This window comes from Cavia porcellus, unplaced genomic scaffold (genome assembly GCF_034190915.1).
Source record: "Cavia porcellus strain 051 isolate PalLab524CR breed Dunkin Hartley unplaced genomic scaffold, mCavPor4.1 scaffold_9, whole genome shotgun sequence".
Lineage (NCBI taxonomy): Eukaryota > Metazoa > Chordata > Mammalia > Rodentia > Caviidae > Cavia > Cavia porcellus.
The window spans coordinates 68,601,958-68,622,842 of record NW_026947492.1 but is presented as its reverse complement, the minus strand read 5'-3'; positions in this window follow the sequence as shown (position 1 = coordinate 68,622,842).

The window sequence follows — 20,885 nt, the reverse complement described above, 5'->3', positions numbered from 1 at the left end:
AGTTTGAGAGAAGCATGGGCTACAAAGCGAGCCGAAAGCCAGCCTGAACCACATAGCAAGATTCTGTCTCAAAAAGACAAAAATTTTAAAAGGATCTGCATGGCAAGGTCCAAGAGTCGGTGGTGGAAGCTAGAAAATTTGCAACAGGGGGATGAAGGATCTGTGTGAGCAAGCTGAGGGAACTACACTGGAGACAGGAAACAAAGCTAAACATAAGGACCAATGTTTCCCAAAAGAGAACTGCAGTGACAGGACCTGAGGTACTCTGACGGTGAGAACAGCTGAGTTCCTATCAAGAGAACCAACATGACAGGAGGACCAACAGGACACCAGCTTCCTCCACAGTTCTGATTTAATGCTCTTGGCAACATTCCTGAAGTGGACCTTCTACACACAGAACCACACTGATTCAGTTCAGCTGAGTGCTACAAGTAGACTATTGGTTAATCTACCACATTGACCACAGTTGTAAAAACTAATTTAGAATCTTTGTCAGTTGAATTAACATCTGGCTCATCTTCAAAGAGTTGCTTGGTTTATCCTTGCATATGGGTAATGCTAGAGGATTGGTCTTCAAGTGGTTCCATAGGAAGTGGGTGAACCCTCAGAAGATGGGGCTTAATAAGAAGTCCTTAGATAAATGAGGTGTACAGGTTTGCACCTCCTTTTGCTACCTAACAACAGTGAGTCCACCCACAATGTGAATACTCAAGTTATCAGCCAAAATATCCCTCTTATTTTCGTAAGTTAATTATTCCAGGTATTTTATTATAGTAATGGAAAACTGAGAAGTCAAGGAATTACATTTTTCAATTATATTATATAATGTTATATTAAAGCTCACATATTGTTCGTTCCACAATCCTGTATATGATAAAAATGTTACAGGCGGTTGAGCTAGTTAGAAATATTATAGGCAATCAGATAGGGCTGGGCTCTCCATCAAAGGAGCCAGAGCAGAGTTGAGATATCTTGCAGCCTTGGAAGAGACAATCACCTCTTGCTGTGGACCAGAACTCAAGACAAAAGGCACAGCAAATACAACCACATCCTATGGATCCACAGTCCAAGGTGTTCTTTATTACCCTGAGGAAGTCAGGAGTCAGCATCCCACCCAGCAACAGGAAGAGTCACTGCTGTTAAGCGGGCCCAATTACTATGTGACCCGCTCCCTCATTTGCTCCTAATTTAATCAATTTTACCTGAGCAATTAATCCTATTGGTTGACCACAGTTCTGTCCCGCCTTATGCCCAAATTGACAAGCTCCTATTTTCCCCCACCTTTGACTATCTAACCTTATGATTTTACTCTATAAAAGTCCCTAGAAAAGAAAGAGTCCCTGGCAACCCGCTCGAGACCCCTTCTTTCAGATAGAGGCTTTCTTTCTCTCAATAAATATATTCCACTCTTAACCTCTGTTGTTCCTAAAATTCACTCTTCGATTTTAGTGAACACGAACTTGTACTGGACATACAGTAGGATGGGAGTTTCATTCCCCTGTATCAAAAATATTTCAGTCTGTCTCCTGTTAAATGAAGATATTGTTTTCAGATAAGCTAAAACTAGCAATTAGAACATAAAGAATGTAAACAACGAAGTGGAAGTGCTCTGCTTTATAAATTCTATACACAAGGTAGTACTTAAAGGCAGATCATGGGTTAGGAGACTAACATATATCTCTGTGCCGGGGCCTAACTAGTAAACTGTTTCTATTGCTGTCTTAGAATGTATAAATATGTATGTCATCTTTCCCATTGCTGGACACAGTACTGGAAAACCACAGATTGAAGGAGCAGGGTGTGGTGATGAGGCACAGCTGAAATCTGAAAGGATTTTGCCCTGGACACTGCAGCAGTGGGAGGCTGAGAGGCTGAACCAAGGGGCTCTGTCTTGAGGTTACCTTCCCCGCCCCTAGGCAATTTACCTGTGGCCCGAAATGAGTTCCAATGGGGCTACTTGTGCATCAGTAATGCCCCTTAAGCACAACCCAAGATCAAAGCTATATGTATGCCCCCACAGCACATACCCAGCAGAGAGAAAAGCCAGACCTCAGTGATGGAGGTGGTGGGGGGGTTCTCTCCATATTCTTAGAATAAATGTCACTTTTATTTCATATTTCTATCTTTCTAGCCATGCCAAAAATGCTATCAAAATCCAGTGATGGATGATGGTTGGAAAAATAGCTCACTTCTGCCTCACAGTGGTTTCAGAGTCCCTGACACCATCCTATGATTCTCATCCCAGTGCTGGAATACATAATTGGATTAGACAATCAGCACATGGCAAAATCTCAACATTGGTTTTCTCACTTGTCCAATGAGGGCTCCTAAGAGAGAAAAGGTAAAATTCAGGCTGCTGGATCTGACTTTTCACCTGAAAAAGTACACAAAAGTAGTAACACTAATTTCTCCATTCATCATACAGATTAGTGTCGCAATTAAGGATTTAAAGAAGGCAGGAGTGGTGATTCTCACCTCATCCTCTTCAAAATGACCAGTTTACACTGTGCAGAATAAATATCACAAGGCAGGTATGAGGTGGCACAAAACTATGGTCAGCCAAGATTATAAGAGTAGTCACTTAGATAATACTGAAGAAGTGGGGATTAAATAGGGAAGCAAGTCACACAGCAAGCTCACAGGGGAAGGACAATGACTTTCCTGGATGGGGTGGGTTAAGAAGGTTTTGGTCTTACACCCTGATAGAATTTTCGGCATGACTAAAAAGATAAGAAGTATGAAATAAAAGTGGCCTTTATTTTAAGAATGTGGAAAGGGATTCCATGACCTCCCCGGGGTCTGGCATTCTCTGGGCCGGACAAGTGGTGTGGAAGCATACATGTAGCTTAGGTTTGGGGTGGAGCCTAAGGGGCATTACTGATGCCCATTGGAATTCATTTCCCGCCACAGGTAAATTGCTTAGGGGTGGGAAAGATGACCTCAAGATAGAGCCTCTTGGTTCTACCTCCCAGGCTCCCACCGATGCAGCTTCCCATCAAGAGCAAAATCCTTTCACACCCAAGGTGGTTGATGCCTATTTAGAATATCAGTCACTGCTATCCATCTCTAGAGGAAATATGTGGGCAAAATCCTTCCACTTTTTCCTAAAGCCTGGTCGGCAGTGAATGGGACTCTAGCCACAATTCTCTTCTGCACTGACCTGCCCAGGGCCCTCCCATGTCTAACTGCCCACAGTATTTTTAAAGAGCTTAGCTGTATACAATAGTATCTGCCACCCAAGAGCAAAACACAGCTAACAGATCAGCAGCAAGGGCAGACCATGGCAGGAACTCCCTAGAGAGGCACCTCTTCTAACTTCTAATGCTTTGTAGAGTTAATATGAAATATGGTAGAAAAAGTACAGTGATAATTTCCCCTTCCACCCCATTTCCTTTTTCCCAAGGGTCTCAGAAATTATCACTGTACTTTTTCTACCATGACCCTTTGGAAAAAGGAAATGGGGTGGAAGGGGACAGAAGGCAGGTATAATAGAAGACGACAGAGAGGGTGGGAGCTGGGATATGCAGCAAGATAAATGCATCCATGATGAGGTCACTGCAGAGCTAATTTGTGGAGGATTTGAGGGGAGGAGAAAAGGAGAATAAAAGAAACAACTATTCTGTTATGTACAGGTACCAACTCCCCACAGTGAATGTATCCATAATGTAATAAAAATACGAAGCAATAATAAAAACTTTGAAACCACTAATTTGCACAATTATGACATTTTTTTTTTTTTGTCTTTTTCCTTTTTATTGGTACCGGGGATCAAACTCAGGACTGCCTGCTTGCAAGGCAGGCGCTTATCATGCTGAGCTAAATCCCCAGACCCCAATTATGACATCTTAATAATTACAATTTTAAAAATCATATCTAGGTAACAAATACATCATCGAAGAGCAAAAGACATTAAGTGAATAACATCTCCGTAAAATACTTATCAAGCAACTTCAAAGCTATAGTAATGTGGACAGGGCCAGGGCAGAGACTGGAGGTTGAAACAAGGAAATAGGGGCAGAACTTGTTTCTTTGACAAGAGCTCCTGGCAGCATCACCCCGGGGATTCACAGTTCCAGCCTTCTACACAGGCACCCCATTGTTAGCCAGTGGGTCTTCCAACTCCACCAAACCCACCCAGCCCTCCTTACTTTCCTTTCTTGCCTGGCTACTCCCTTGATCAGAAATGGGAAACTATGTAGATTGGTCTCCTTCTCTGCACTAACTCACAACTTCTCCTCAGGTATCCAAAGCTATGGTAAGCAGTTCCTGGTGGGCAGAGCTGGAAGACTTTAAAGACAAACCTGCATTTCCTTGGGTGCGGTTCATTCCTGTTTTGAAATCTTTCTTGGGAATGGGGGAAAGGCCCAGCTTTCCAAATTCCTGCTATGCAGATCTTGAGGCCTGGGAGGAGTGAGGCTCACAGCACAAAGGATCCCTCTCCTTCAGACACAGCTCCTTCTACAGCCTGAGAGCCACACCACCACCCCTTGCCTCCCTTGCTAAACTGTACTTGTGATTTCACCTTGGCTAAGTGTGCCAGGATCGTGACCTCCAGGGCAGATAGTTGTTTCCTGGAGCTAGAGGGTCAGAGACCCCAAAGCTGTTTCAGTTGCAAACTGACAGGGCCTTGCTTTTCCATCTGTAACAATGTCTTTGGACCTCACTCTACCTGTGACTTTCCCAGTGGGTCCAGTAGTTAAAGTAATAACTGACAGAGTAAATTACTCCTAATTCTTAAGGAAGAGTCCCTAAGTGTTTGCTCTCTTGAGAGGTGACCCATTGTCTCTCTTTAGGCTTATGTGGTACCCCTAACCTAGAAGGTTTTCATTGAGTAACCATACTGGCATTTTCAAAATCGTTGAAGATGTTTTACCTATATCCCCAGGCCTTTTATCTCTGTGATTTCTTCTACCTAACGCACTTGTCTCTTTGTTTTGCTTTTTGTGAGTTGGTTGTTTGTTTGGTGCTAGGGATGGAACTCACAACCTTGCAATTGCCAGGCAGGCACTTATGCCTAAGAGATAAATGCCCCCCACCCTGCATTTGTCTCTTTTCTAACCCATAGGTCCTTCATATTCTTTACGCTTCTGTTAAAACCTTGTATGTTTAGGTTGTAATTCTAGCATAACAACTTTATTCCGGCATTTAATTTTATAACTACCAGAATATTTCTCTAGTACTGTTTGCCACATTTTATGTTTCTGATTTTTTTTAAAAGATTAAGATAAAAGAGGACATAACAAACCAGGTCAGAACAGAACAATTTAAGCAACATAGTGTTTCACCACAAGACAACCTAACATAACAGTAGCTACCATACTGTATCTTTCCTTGAAATATTTGAGTATACCTTCACACACTATAGTATCAAACAAAACAAGACAGGGTAAAATCATTCAAGAGAATGAAAGTATTACAGGGTATTCAGAACCAGCAAACAGAAAACCAACAGAAAATGGTTACTATATTATCTCCTTGTCCATAAAAATTTTTTATACTATCACATATAATAAAATCCAATAAGATACAACATGATAAAACCGATGTAGACAGAAGAACAAAGGCTTGGTGACACAAGATGAAGTTAAATCAGCACCAGCTATTATATTGTCTTGTTTTCTTCAAAATAACTGTTCATACCATCACAGAAAATAAAATCAAACAACACAGAATAAAACCATTCCAACTAATGAATGAAAACATTATAAGGCTCCAAAGCAATATAATGGGGAATCGAGATTACCACATACTTTTATGTATTCTTACCATTTCTTACAATAGGGAAATTATTCAGTATTTATGCATGTGAGTTTGATTTATTTCACTTATGAGTATGGTGGCAAGCCTCATCCATTAATTTATAAATATCTCAATGTGATCATTCTTTATAGCTGAGTAGTACACCATTGTATAAAAATACAACATCTTTTTTATTATTCCTCAGTTGATGGAGATATAGGTTGTTTCCAAGATCTGGCTATTACAAATTGTGCTGCTACAAACGTGGGTTCACATACATCACAGCGGCATGATGTTTTCAGTTCTTCAAGGAATATGCTTAGAAGTGGAATAGCTGGGTCAAGTGGGACTTCCAATCCCAGCTTTTTGAGAAATCTCCAGACTGACCTCCACAATGGTTGCACTAGTTTACAGTCCCACCAACAGTGCAGGAGAGTTCCTTTCCCACAACCTCTCCAGCATTTGTTGTTGGTAGTTTTCATGATGCTGAGAATTCTTTCAGGAGTGAGATGGAATCTCAGTGTGGTTTTAATTTGCATTTCTCTAATGAGTAATGATGATGAACATTTTTTTTAATGTATTTATTTGCAATTTGTATTTCTTCACCTGAGAACTGTGTGTTCGTCTCAGAAGCCAATATTTGGATTGGATCTTTGAATTTTGGGTTCTAACTTTTTTAAAGTCTTTGTATGTTTTAGACAGAAGTCCTTTGTCTGAGGGACAGTTCACTAAGATTTTTTCCCTGTTTTTGAGTTTTCTTTTCACTACTTGGAGATTTCTTTTGACATGCAGAAACTTTTTAATAAGACATGATTCTAGTTATTGATTCTGGGAAGTATTTCCCATGCAGTTTGATTCCGGATCATGAATTCTCTACCTTACCTTACATCTTCAAGGTTTTTACTCAATTTGTCTTCCAATAGATTTAGTGTTTCTGTTTTAATATTCAGATCTTTGATCCATTTAGATTTTAATTTAGTACATGGTGATAGGCATGGGTCTACTTTTAGTTTTTGGCATATGGAGAGCCAGTTTTTCCAACACCATTTATTAAAGAGACTGTCCTTTTTCCAGTGAAGATGTTTGGCCCCTTTATCAAAGGTAAGGTGGTTGAGTGTATTTCTAGTTGTGGTTGTATCTTCTAATCTATTCCATTGATCTTCAGCTCTGTTTTGATTCCAATACCATTTTGATTACACTACAGTTGTTTTGTAGTATAACTTCAAGTCAAGGATTGTGATGCCTCCTGCCTTGACTTTGCTGCTTAGAACTGTCTTTGCTATTCTAGGTCTCTTCTGGTTCCAGATGAATTTTAGGAGTGATTTCTCTAGATCTATGAGGTATGTTGATGGTATTTTTATTGGGATTGCATGGAATCTGTAAAACAGTTTTGGGAGAATGACCATTTTCACAATATTTATTTTTCCTATCCATGAGCAAGGGATGTCTTTCCATTTTCTGAGATCCTCTTCAATTCATTTTTCAGAGCATTTTAATTTTCCCTATGTAGATCTTTCACTTCTTTTGTGAGAATAATTCTTAAGTATTGCATTTTTTTGGATGCTAGTGTGAAGGGTGTGGCTTTTCTTATTTCTCTCTCTGTGATTTTGTTTTAGTGTATAGAAATGCCATTGATTTTTGAGTATTGATTTTATATCCAGTTACATTGCTGAATTTATTTATTATATCTAAGAGTCTTTCAATGGAGTTTTGGGGGTCTTCTATGCAGAGTATCATGTTATGTGCAAATAATGTTAATTTATTTTCCTCTTTACCTATCTTTACCCCTTTTATTTCTCTCTCATCTAATTGCTCTGGCTAGTATTTCCAGTCCTATATTAAATAGGAGCAGTGATTAGGGATATCCTTGTCTTGGGCCCGATTTTAAGATAAATTCCTTCAGTTTTTGGCCATTTAGTATGATACTGGCTGTTAGTTTGTCATAGATGGCCTTTAGTATATTGAGGTAAAGACCATCTATTCCAATTTTCTGTAAGGTTTTTACCATAAATGAATGTTGGACCTTATCAAAAGCTTTTTCTGCATCTATAGAAATGATCATGTGATTCTTACTTTTGGCTTGATTGATATTGTGGATTACACTTATTGATTTATGTATGTTGAACCATCCCCACATGCCTTGGATGAATCCCACGTGGTCATAGTGTATAATTTTCTTGATGATTTGCTGCATCACATTTGCCATTATTTTAATGAGGATTTTTGCATCTGTGTTCATTAGGGAGATTGGCGTGTAGTTCTCTTTTTTAGTTGGGTCTTTCTCAGGTTTTGGTACTAGAGTAATATTTACTTCCAAGAATGACTTAAGAAGGATTGCTTCCCTTTCAATTTCATTGAATAGTTTGAGAAGTGTCAGTATTAAATCTTCTTTGTATTTCTTGTAGAATTCAGCAGTGAATCCTTCTGGGCCTGGGCTCTTCTTTGTAATAAGAACTTAGTTACAATTTCAATTTCATTAATAGAAATTGGGTTATTCAGCAGTTTTACATCTTCTTGATCTAGATTTGGTAGTTCATATGTTCCTTGGAATCTGTCTATTTCTTCTGTGTTATCAAACCTATGAAAGTAGTGGTTTTCAAAATAGGTGTTGATGATCTTCTGTGTTTCTACAGAGTCTGTAGTGACTTTTCCTTTTTCATTCCTTATTGCATGAATTTGAGCTTTTTCTTCCCTTTTTTAAATGAGATTGGTTAGGGGCTTATCAATTTTATTTATTCTTTCAAAGAACCACCTCTTTGATTTATTGATTCTTTGGATTGTTTTCTGAGTCTCTATTGCATTCATTTCTGCTCTGATTGTTATACGTTCCTCCCCTCTTTTGGCTTTGGGCTTGACTTGCTCTTCTTTTCCTAAATGTTTGCGGTATAGCATCAGGTAATTTATTTGTATTCGTTCTCTTTTTCTGATATAGGAACTCAGTGCAATAAATTTTCCTCTGAGGACAGCTTTCATTGCATCCCACAGATTCCGGTAAGTTGTATTGTATTTTTGTTTGCTTATAGGCATTGTCTAATTTCTTCTTTAATTTCCTCTGTAACCCACTGATTGCTCAAGAGTATGTTATTTAATTTCCATGTGTCTCTGGGATTTTTGCAGTTTCTTTTATCATTAATTTCTAGTTTCATGTCACTATGGTCTGATAACATGCAAGGAATAATTCCAGCTCTTTTGCATTTATTTAAATTTTTCTATGGGCTAGTATATGGTCTATTTTAGAGACTGTCCCTTGTACTGCTGAGAAGAATGTGTATTCTCATGTTGTTGGATGCAACACTCTGTATATGTCTATCAAGTCAATTTGTTCACAGGTGTGATTCAGTTCTATTATTTCTTTGCTGATTTTCTCTCTTGTTGATCTGTCTCTTGGTTTTAGTGGTGTGTTGAGGTCTCCTGTTATAATTTTGTGTTATTGCTAATTTGGTTTTTCATTTCTATTTATACTTGCTTTATATAACTGGGTGCACTGGAATTTGATGCATATATATTTAAGATAGTTATCTTTTCCTCTTGAAGTTTTCTCCTAACCAGTGTGTAATGATCTTCTTTATCTCTTCTGATCATTCTTGAAGTTCACATTATCTGAAAACAGAGCAGCTACCCCATTTTTGGGGGAGGTTCCTGTTGCATGAAGTATTGTGTTCTGTCCTTCAACTTTCAGTCTGTGAGTATTCTTTTAGGTTAGATGGGCTTCTTGTAGACAGCATATGGTTGGATGTTGTTTCTTGACCCATTCTGCCAGTCTGCTTCTTTTAATTGGTGAATTGAGACCATTTTCATTAATGGTTATAACTGTTATATGTTGGTTTATTGTTGACATGTTATCTTTCTGCTGTTTCATCTTTATCTTTCCATTCTGGTTAATTGTCTGCTTTGCTTAGTGGTTTTTTCCTAAGTGTATCTAAACTGTCTTTCAGTATTCTTTGCAGGGTTGGCATTGAAGTTCGTCAAGCTGTTCTTTATCAGAGAAGTGTTTTATTTCTCCATCCATTTCGCAGGGCACTTTTCAGGATATGTCAGTCTAGGTTGGAAATCATTTTCTTTAGGATCTGAAATACTTCACTCCGTGCTTTTTTTGACTTTTTTGTTTGTGCTGAGAAGTCTGCTGTGCTTGTGATAGGTTTTCCTTTATAAGTGATCTGTCTTTTTTTTTTTTTTTTTTCTTTTGAGACAGTGTGTCACTATGCAGTTCAGGCTGGCCTTGAGCTCACTTTGTAGCCCAGGCTGGTCTCGAACTTGCATTGATCCTCCTGCCTCAGCCTCCTGAGAGCTGGGATTACAGACATAAGCCACCACACCTGGCTCTAATATTCTACTCTTATGTTGGATTTCTGGGATGGTGATTATTATATTTCTAAGTGTAGTTTTATTTTGGTTATGGCTATTTGGGGTTCTATATGCTTCACTGATCCTGATGTCAGTTTCCATTCTCATGTTTGGGAAATTCTCAACTATTACTTGTCTAAATATCCTTTTGACATCCTTTATGTTGTTCTCTTCTTTTTCATTTATACATATTGATCTTATGTTGTTTTTTCTTTGCATCATCTTGCAGCTGTTGAATTGTTATTTCCTGATTCCTGCTATTTTTAAAAGATCCTTTCTTTCCTGTTCACTAGCTGCAATCTTGTCTTTGAGGTCTGAAATTCTACCTTCACTTTCATTGAGGAGGTTTTGACAGCTTTAAATCAAATTTTTGATTTCCTGTATATCTCTTTGAATCATCTTCATGTATTCTGTTTGTTTCTTATGTTGTTCATCCAGGTGGTCTATCTTTTTGTCTTGTTCCTCTAATTTTTTAACTGTGTCTTGTTTAGATATGTTCAGCATCTCTTTCATTTCTTTTATCATTTCTTCTTTTACCTGGAACATTATTTCTAATTTGAATTCCTTTAAAGGTTCCCAGAGTTGCTTCTTTATTTCAGTTGCTATTATGTCTGATACTTCAGGTGTATGTCATATATTTTCTTCTATGTACATTGCTCCCAAGGTTTCCTGGGATGGGCTGGAGGTTTCAGATTGTATTTTCATCTTTCATTTTGTCATTTTCCTATATTTCCATGTTTCAAGTACATATTCCAAGGCTTTCCCTGGGCCTGTTGGAAATCTTCTTCTCTGCCCTCAGCTCCTGGGACTCTGGCCACACAATTCCCTGGATTGAGAGAGGGTCACACAGGGTGGGGCAGGCAGGCCCAAGACCTGCAGAGCCCTTCGAGTGTGGCAGGAAGCTGGGAAGTTCCTTGAAAAGAGGGTGCGATGATCCCATACTCCTGGGGGCTTGGGATGGTGTGGGGACACTCACCTCAGGCTGCCCAGTATCCAGAATTGAGTGTGCAAGCAGGTCCAAGATCCCCGGAGCCAGCAGAGCACTGCAGAAAGCCATCTTTCTGATTATTTAATTCCTATGATTTCCAATTGAATGTCAATTCCATCAAAGTGATTTATACCATGTTTGGCCTCTGTTTGTTATCATCATTCATTTCAGCTATAAATAAAGCTGCTAGAACACAATCCATCATTAATAATGATTTCCCAGATGATCACATCTAGTATTTGGGAAATTCTCTAAAATACCAACATCCAGTGTCTCTGACATTTTGTTTTTCATGTCTTTGATATCTGGCCATCTAAAAATATATTTTTTCATCTCCTTCCCTATCACACATATACACAGATACTTTAGACTCCTCTCCTCATTAATGGTAAAGTTCAATATTTTAAGACCAAGATTAAATTCAGTCAATCAAGTATCAATAACTGTAATTTTCTTTTAATTGTGGATAGAGGAGAGACTTCTGAAGGGAGAGTGAATGTGTTACCTCCAGGTGAAAGTAATGAAAACTCACAGTAGAACATTCACTCAAAAATCATTTTTCTCTCGGATTCAAGTTGCAAAAAAACTGAACTGGACAAGAATTAAATTAGCCTTGTGGTGTGTGTGTGTGTGTGTGTGTGTGTGTGTGTCTGTGTTTGTACTGCGAATCGAACTTCCAACCTTGCACTTGCAAGACAGCTGCTCTGCCACGGTGCTAAAATCCAGGCAAGAAGTACACTGCGTTTTTGTATAATTGAACTTGATTCTGTTCTTCAACTCAGCTTGCAGCTAGCATGGTGTAGAAATTCAAGTTCATGGACAAAGGTACCAGTCTTTTTTCTTTGGAACTCATTTACTGTTGTATTTGTATGTTTGCAAAAGGATTATCTAATGTTTTCTCATTAAAAATAAATTACTGCATATGAATAACAAGTGGTGAAATTGTTTAGAGGAGGGAGTTCGAGCCGCTGTGTTGGAGAAGATGCCTTGTACAGGAAGTATAAGAATGGGAACATGTTGATAGCAAAGGTATGACAGGTGTCCTGTGATCTAAGAAGTTTGGTAGTTTTAAAAATGAGCCTGTGATTTTGGTGGGGGAAAGAAAGGAAAGGATTGTGTAAGAATTTTGGTTGAAAATGACTCCATTTATTCTTTCTAGAAAAGGAAGGAACATTAAAAATCACTTTGTATATAAATTTAATCATATGAGGAACATGAAAAATCACTCTGTATATGAATTTGAGAATAAAGTGCCTGAAATTATTATGACACAATTAGTATGATGTCAGTAAACTCCTTCTGTAGTTTCACTCCTTTTTCTTTTTGACTTTCAATATTTTGGTCTTGATGCCTATATGATTTTTGCCTACTCACTTTTCATTCCATTCCTACTTTTCTTACTCTGTTCCATTTTAATTTTACCAACTTCAGGATCCAGAACAGGAGAACCTCAGAGTCAGGACACATAGGAGAAGGAACCAGTGTCCATGGCTTCATCCATTCTGGAGAATATCAAGGTGGAGGAGATGTCCTGCCCCATCTGCCTAGAGCTCATGACAGAACCTGTAAGCACTTACTGTGGCCACAGTTTCTGCAAACCATACATCACTTCAAACTATGAGTCCATGGAACATGAACAAGGAGTGAGCCACTGCCCTGTGTGCCAAGTCCCTTACCAGTTTGAAAACCTGAGGCCCACTTGCCATGTGGCCAACATAGTGGAGAGGCTCAAGGAGTTGACACTGAGCCCAAAGGCAGATCACTGTGACCTCCATGAGGAGAAACTCCTATTATTCTGTAAGGAGGGCAGGAAGCTCATTTGCTGGCTTTGTGAGCATTCTCAGGGACACTGTGGTCACAATGTGCTTCACCTGGAGCAGGCTACAGGAATATCAGGTGAGAGATCAGGGTTTTGGGAAGATAGACCAGCAAACAATACCTGGAAGAAAACTTTCACTTTGCACTATAGTTTAATAAGTTTGCCACCATTGAACAGGTCTCTGGTTTGTGTCCATTTGAGCTCATTTTCTACAGTCTAACATACATATCTCTGCACTTCAGTTCATTGCAATAAAATAACCCTAGAGTAAAATTTCCTACAAAAGAGCAAAAATTCTTGTGACTTCTACTAGTTGGATGGTTTGTTGCTTAAGACAAGCTCTGATTACCCCTATTTCAGCAAAAGTATAAAGGAGATGAGTTCAGATACAAGTTGTTTCCTTGATGCAGATCAAATTCCACTTCTAGGACAGAAAGAATCAGCCTACACTTGGTGACGTGGAGATGAATTTATTAGTGTAAGAAAAGTTAGCTGGAGATAAAAGAAGGCATCTGCTCATATGTTTTTGTGATGCACTTTTTCTCAGTTTCAATAAACTCTATTTTCTGTGGAGATCAACCAGATTTTTTTCCTTTTTTTTTATTTTAAAAGAATCAAAAAGAACAAAACCAGATAGATTAAAACCAGTGAGAACAGCATAATGAAAGCAATACAGTAATTCAAAATAAGATAACAGGCCTGGGGATTTAGCTCAGAAGCATAAGTGCCTGCTTGGCAAGTGTGAGGTCCTGAGTTCGATCCCTGGTACCAAAAAAAAAAAAAAAAAAGATAACAGGAAATCAACAATGAATGCCACAATGCCACTTCTTTTCTTCAAAATAACTGTACAAAGGGGCCAGGGATTTCGCTCAGCACCGTAAGTGCCTGCCTGGCAAGCACAAGTTCGTGAGTTCAATCCATGGTACCAAAAAAAAATAGTTGTCCATAATATCAGACATAATAAAATCAAAATAAATAAAACATAATAAAAAAATCAAAATAATATAATAAAAGGATTACAAGACTTCCAAACTAAATAGAATATCATTATCATAATATATCTTGTTATCTTGAAAATAACTGCCTATACCATCAGATATAATAAAATCAAAATAACAAGACAATAAAATCAAAACAATTGAAACAACAAAAGTTCAAAACAAGATAATAAGAAATTTACAATGTTACAATCTTCAGTCTTCCCTTTTTACATATTTCCTCTGCTTTGAATTTCACAATATATGTTGTATATGTTGACTCCCACTAACGCCTTCAGTTTTTCACACTAGGGAGATAACATGATGTTCACCAATGTGAGGCCAAACTCTTGCACCCATAAGCATGATTTCAACTTGCATCCGTTTACCTACAATATCCTTAAGATTATCCTTCTTTATAGCTGATTAGTGTTTTATTGTATTAAAATACTGTCTCTTATCAATTTGTGGTTGATGGGCAAGCTACCACTGTTTTTGTCTGATTTCCTGTTGCATGGAACCTTGTTTTCTCTCCTTTGACTTTCAGTCTCTGAATTGCTTTTTGAGTAAAATGATTCTTCTATAGCACATATAGGTGGATCTTGTTTCTTGATCCACTCTACCTGAGTTTCTTTTAATTGAGTCCATCTACATTAATGGTTGCAGCCAACATGCACTGGCTCATCTTTGCCTTGCTATTTTCCTGCCTTTGTGCCTCTACTACTCACCTCTATTTAATTGCTTGCCCCACTCAGTGATCGCACTCTGCTGCTTTACCTCAAACCGTGATAATCTTGATCTTTCTGGAATATCCTTTGTAGAGTTGGTTTGACAGTCATGAATTCCTTCAGTTGTTCTTTGTCATGCAAGTGTCTTCTTTCACCATTAATTCTAAAAGGTTGTTTTGCAAGGCATATCAATCTGAGTTGGAAGCTGTTTTCATTCAGGACTTGAAACATTTCATTGCGTGCTCTTCTTACCTTGATGGTTTGTGTTGAGAATTCTGCTGTGGTTCTGATGGGTTTTCCTTTATAGGTAATCTGTTTTCTCTAGCATCCTTCAATATTCTGTTTTTGTGCTGAATTTCTGGGATGTCTTTTAAAATTTTGAGATCTTGATTATTATATCTGTCAGTGTAGATTTGTTTTGGTTATGTCTAGTTGGAGTTTTTTATGCCTCTCTTATCAGTATGCCAGGTACATTTTCCATAATTGGAAAGTTTTGTGCTATAATTCTGTAAATACACTTTTTATATCATTCCTACTAATCCTTGCTTTTTCACTGACACCTATGATTCCAAAACTATTTTTTTATTACCTTGTAGCTGTTAAACTGTTATTTCCTAGTTTCTTGTTATTTTTAAGAGTTCTTTACTTTCATAATCACTGGCTGAAAACCTTACTTGAAGGTCTCAATGTCTATTTTCAGTTTTTTACCAATAGTTTTGCCTGGTTTCAGTGGAGTTTTTAATTTCAGGGATATCTCTTTGAATCTGTTTCATGCATTGTAATTCCTTTCTATATTATTCTTTCAAGGTTACTCTAATTTACCTATGCTTTTTTTTGTACCAGGGATCAAACTCATGACCTCACACTTGCCAGGCAGGCACTTTGTCATTGAGCTAAATCCCTGGCATTGCTCTTCTTTTTTATCTGAGTCTTTATTTTAACTATACTCAGCAATTCTTTTTTTATGTTTGTGATTTCTTCTTTTACTTCAGACACTATTTCTGACCTGAATACTTCTACAGTCTCTTAAAGTTGTTCTTTTGTGTTAGTTGCTATACATTCAGAAATTTTGTGTGTGACTTACATTTTCTTCCATAGCTGTATCCCTTAGACTTGTTCTGTGTGGGTTTGAGGTCTGAGATGACCTTTTTGTCCTTCATCTTGACATTCTCCCAGGATCTTCTGGACAAGCTAATTGTGGGACCCCAGGCACTTCCCATGTTGGCTGACTCTGTGATGTAGGGGAATGTACTGGGCAGCTCGGTTTCTCTGAACCCAGGTTCCTGGAGAGGCAGTGGGATGTGGGGTGGGCTTCTCCAGACTCATGCATCTACACCAAGGTTTTCTTGATGACTATATGTGTTTGGTGGTGTGGCTGCTTTTTCTCTCTGGCTGCATGACTACATTGAAATTCCCACGATGGCAGCACTCATGCAGGGGTATGTATGGCTGTTTCTCCTGGCCCACGCTCACTGTCTTTAGGAAACAAATGTCCCAATACTAACAGGCAACCAGATTTCATGTACATCTTTCCACTCTCCATGTGCTGAGAAGCTTATAGCTTGTTTTTGGTATGATTCTTTTCTCAGAGGAGAAGCTGTGTGAAACACTGGGAAAGTTCATGACGGATAAGAAAGAATCTGAGAAGTGGAAAGCTTACATCAAAGAAGAAAGAACTTCCTGGAAGGCAGAAAAAAACACTTTGTAAGGGTGTTAGCTGACAGGATCTTGGGGTGAAAGTCGCTTTTTCTTTATCTTTGGCCACATGTTGTATCCAAAAGTCATTTGATGAGTGCTGTGTACACTTTTACTTTTGTGAGTATGGTCTGGAGAGTGATTATTACTATTCAGTATGGCTGTTTGGAGGGAGGTGTTCACAGTGAGGAGTGTTTGGGAAGATGTCTAGTGAACACAGTTCTATATGACTGTTGGTTTTTGAAACTGACATTAGACATTCGGTCATGATTTTGTCTTCTACATTGAATTTTTGGCAGGTAGCGCACAAATGTGATGAGAAGTAGATCAGCAATATGGGAGATCCAGATCAGCTGCAAGGTGTGGGCGTCCTGTTTGGGGGCAGAGTGAGCCTTGATAATGTTGGCTTATTTAATGGCAAGAAGGGAAATTCACAGGAACAGTATTTTTCCTTAAGAACTTCCCTTGGGGGGTACATGGCAGATAGATAACAGCAGCTACGGAGGCTCCCTGAGATACCCAGCTTAGAATCCAGGAATGGTGTGGTGTGAGGAGTCCTAAGCAAGGGGCGATATACCCTGCTGACCCAGGAATGAACTAAGCTGAGAGAAACCAATTGGAAATGCAATCCCAGTGTTATAACTGGAACAGATAGAATCTCAGTGCTGAAGCTGGAACCCTCACCTCTGGAAGCCGCGATTTGAATTTCCTGTTGCTGCTGCTACATCTGAACTGCCATAGCAGGGACAGAGAGGTGAAACCTCTGAGAGCAGGAATCTGTGAGCAGAGTTGAGAGTGGGACTGGCTGGGAGCCCTGCATCATCCTGAGGTGAGTGACGGGAATGAGGACCCTTCCATAGACTAGGGAGTCTCCAACAGAGGGCATTCTGGGATGGGGCAGACTAGCTGGAACAGGATGTTGCAGTGACATAAGTCACATATTCCCCTCTCAAGTGGGACTGGTAGAGAACACTTGGCCTGGGTGACACTGTGGACTAAGTCCAGTCGGCTAGCCCAAACCAGGTCCCAGTGCCCGGTGGTAAACCCCAGCAGGGAAGACTTCAGTAGGTTGACTGACCTGGAGGGGTGGGCCCTGCAGAAGCTGCCCGAGTCTGTGTCTCCTTAGTACACTGCTGTGGGTGGGAACACCTAGCTGGTGCAATTCAAACAAACTGTAACCAACAAAGAAAGAAACTGGGCCTCCTATATACGCTTGTATGGAACAATCAAAAGTATGGGAAGAGGGAGCAACAAAAAAGGTTCCTTGGCCCCCAGTGAGAACACTGATCCAGGAAAGGTAAATGCAAAGGAGAATGATGACAGAAAACATGCAGTATCAGACACGGCACCAATAGACATAAAGGAATATCTCCGGAGCCTCATAGACAAGTTCAAAAGTGAAGTATTTAATGACATAAAGCAAGATATAAGTAGAATAGTTAGAGAAATACTAAGCACCGCCCAAGAAAACACAGATGGTGGAATGGAAGAACAGAAAAAAAGGGGAGAATTGTTTGATAGAGAAAACATAGAATACGTGAAGGAGATTCAAAGAGATTACCAGGAAACTAAAAACTCTATTGAAAGCTGGCATAACAGTTTGAAAGAAACTAAGGATAGATTATCTGAACTGGAGGACAGATTTGTAATGTGGGAGCATCAAATGAAAAACTTCTTAAAAATAACAAGAAAGCAAAGCAATAATATAAAGGCTTGAAGATGATAAGAGGATCTATAACTTAAGAATTAAGAATGTAAAAGAAGAAGTGGGGACACAAACAAATGGACTCCAAAAGCTATTCACAAAAATAATCCAGGAAAATTTCTCTAATTTAGCAAAAGGTAAAGATACTCAGATATATGAGGCATACAGGATCCCAGCCTATAACCCAAACAGAACAACACCCAGGCATATAATAATCAAAATTTCAGAAATCCAATATAAGAACAGAATATTAGAAGCTGTCTGAGACAAGAAACAGATCACTTACAAGAGAACACCCATCAGAATTACAGCAGACTTCTCAGCACAAACCATCAAATTACGAAGAGCGTGGGGGGAAATAATTCAAGCTTTGAAAGATAATAACCTGAGCCAAGATTGATATATCCTGCACAACTGTCCCTAAAAATTGATGAAAAAACAAGATGCTTCCAGGATAAAGAAGAATTAGAGAAATTTGCAACCTCCAATTCAACTCTACAGAAAATACTGCAGGACGTTCTACAAAAAGAAAAATATCAAGATTCCAGAAACAGTGGCAGAGAGGCCACAATGAATAGAGCAGAAAGCAAAATGAAGAAGACAAACTGACTAATGACAGAGAAAGAGCTCAACAGCAATGAAGCAGAGGAGGTTGGATGGTAGGAACAGCTATTTTGGAGAAAACAAGACATCATAATAGCTAGTGCTGATTTAATATCATGTTTTGAAGTCTCATCAAGCTTTTGTTCTTCATGACTCTTAACATGTTGTATCTTATTGAATTTTATATGTGATAATATAAACAAAAAATTTCATAGACAAGGAGATTATACAGAAACCATTGTTCATTTTCTGTTAGTTGGTTCTAAATACCCTGTAATACTGTCATTCTCTTCAATGGTTTTACATTGTCTTTATATGTTTGATGCTACAGTATACGAAGTTATACTCAAAGATTTCAGGGAAAGAGACATTATGGTAACTACTTTTATGTCAGGATATCTGGTAGCGAAACACTATTTTGCTTAAATGGCTGTGTTTTGACCCATGCTGTTTTGCTGTTATGTCCTCTTTTATCTCAATCTCCATTCTTTATTATTCACTTTTCTATTTTTATCTTTTTAATTAAGGGAAGAATAAAAAATAGCAGGATATATTATAGTACCCATTTTGATTTTCTATTAACTTGATTTGAAACGCTGTATTGCTCACACTGTCTTGTTTTGACTGATTTTCCTCTATTCTATTTTGCTTGATACTACCAAGTTCGAGAGTATAGGCAACAACTGTGAAGACAGTAAGATTCATTATGACACCCATTCTGGTTTGACTATTAACTTCTTCTGAAGTCCTGTAATGTCTCCAATGTTTTGGTTTTATTGGTTTTGTTCTTTACTGTTTTGTTCAATTGCCTGATGATATAGGCAATTCTTTTTAAGATAGCAAGAGGCATTATGGTAACCACTGTTGATCACCTTGGTTTTTGTTTTTACAGTATATTTTATGTCCATCCTTTTGATTTGACTGACTCTGTTTTGTCATGTCACATTTGGTTTTGTTCTCTTCAAAAAAAGTAATAAGAACTGTGGGGGTAATAAAACCCAAAATGTGTAATTGTCATTGTACAAAATAGAGGAAAAGAAAGTGCTCTAAAGGATATAACTGTGTGTATATTTTAAGTGTATAAGATAGATAACCACATTACTGAGTTTTGTTGGATCATTGAACAGAATTGTTTGCAATCTCACTGTTTGAATGTCAACTTTCAATGCTTTAATTTTGTAACTTGAACAACTATTTATAAGATGACAATATGTAATCTATTAACTAGTGATTTCCTACTGTTAATTTTTTCTGAAATTCTGTATAACTTGTACCCTTTTTCTGTTTTTTTTTTGTTTGTTTGTTTGTTTTTCTCCTTAAATAAAATTAAAAAAAAATAAAAAAGAACTTCCCTTGGGCCAGAGATATAGCTTAGTGGCCCAGTGCCTGCCTGGCAAGTACAAGGTCCTGAGTTTGATTCCTGATATCAAAAAGAAAATAAATCTTCTTCTTCCTACCTCCCTTTCCCTAAGAACTTCACAATGAAAACAGTTATTCTGTTTTGCATCTCATGTGATTGAGGGACTCTCTTTTTCATCCCTGAAGACTCAAATGCAGGAGGAGAGGAAAGTGTCAAGGATGCATTTTAAAAAATTAGAACCACCCTGAAATTGAGGAGGAGATGAATCTGAAACCACTCGGTAATTATCTCATGGATTTTGTCATAGTAATGGAAAACTGAGAAGTCAAGGGATTATACTTTTCAATATTCTATATTATCTTATGTTTCAGTCCAAATTCCCATGGATGATAAAAATATCTGAATCTATCTCCTGTCAAATGAAGACACTTTTTCAGATAAACTAAAACTGTAGCAATTAGAGAGAAATGTTAGAGAGAAAATGGAAGTGCTCTGTTTAATTAAAGTTCTACTATGTGCAAGTGGTTCTTGACTGTACATCATGGAGTAGGAGATTAACATCTATCTTGATAGGATTCCAAATGATAGGATTATTTCCAAAAGATGTAAAGTATAAAACAAAAAAGAGGCCTTTATTCTGAGAACATGGAAAGAGATGACCCACACCCCCGGCCGCTGAAGTCTGGCGATTTCTCTGGGGGACACATGGTGTGGGGGGGTCTATAAGTAGCCTAAGCTTAGGGTAGTGCCCTAGGGCCATTAGGGATGCACAGGTATTTCATTGGCACATGTTTCGTGCCAAGGGTAGATCCCTAAGGGGGGGGGGGAGATAGAGTTACAGGTAAATCTCTAGGGGCAGGGGAGGTAGGAGCTCCCTCATTCTGGCTGAGGCTTTTTCTGGCTACAGTGTCTGGTTTGGGCCAAAAC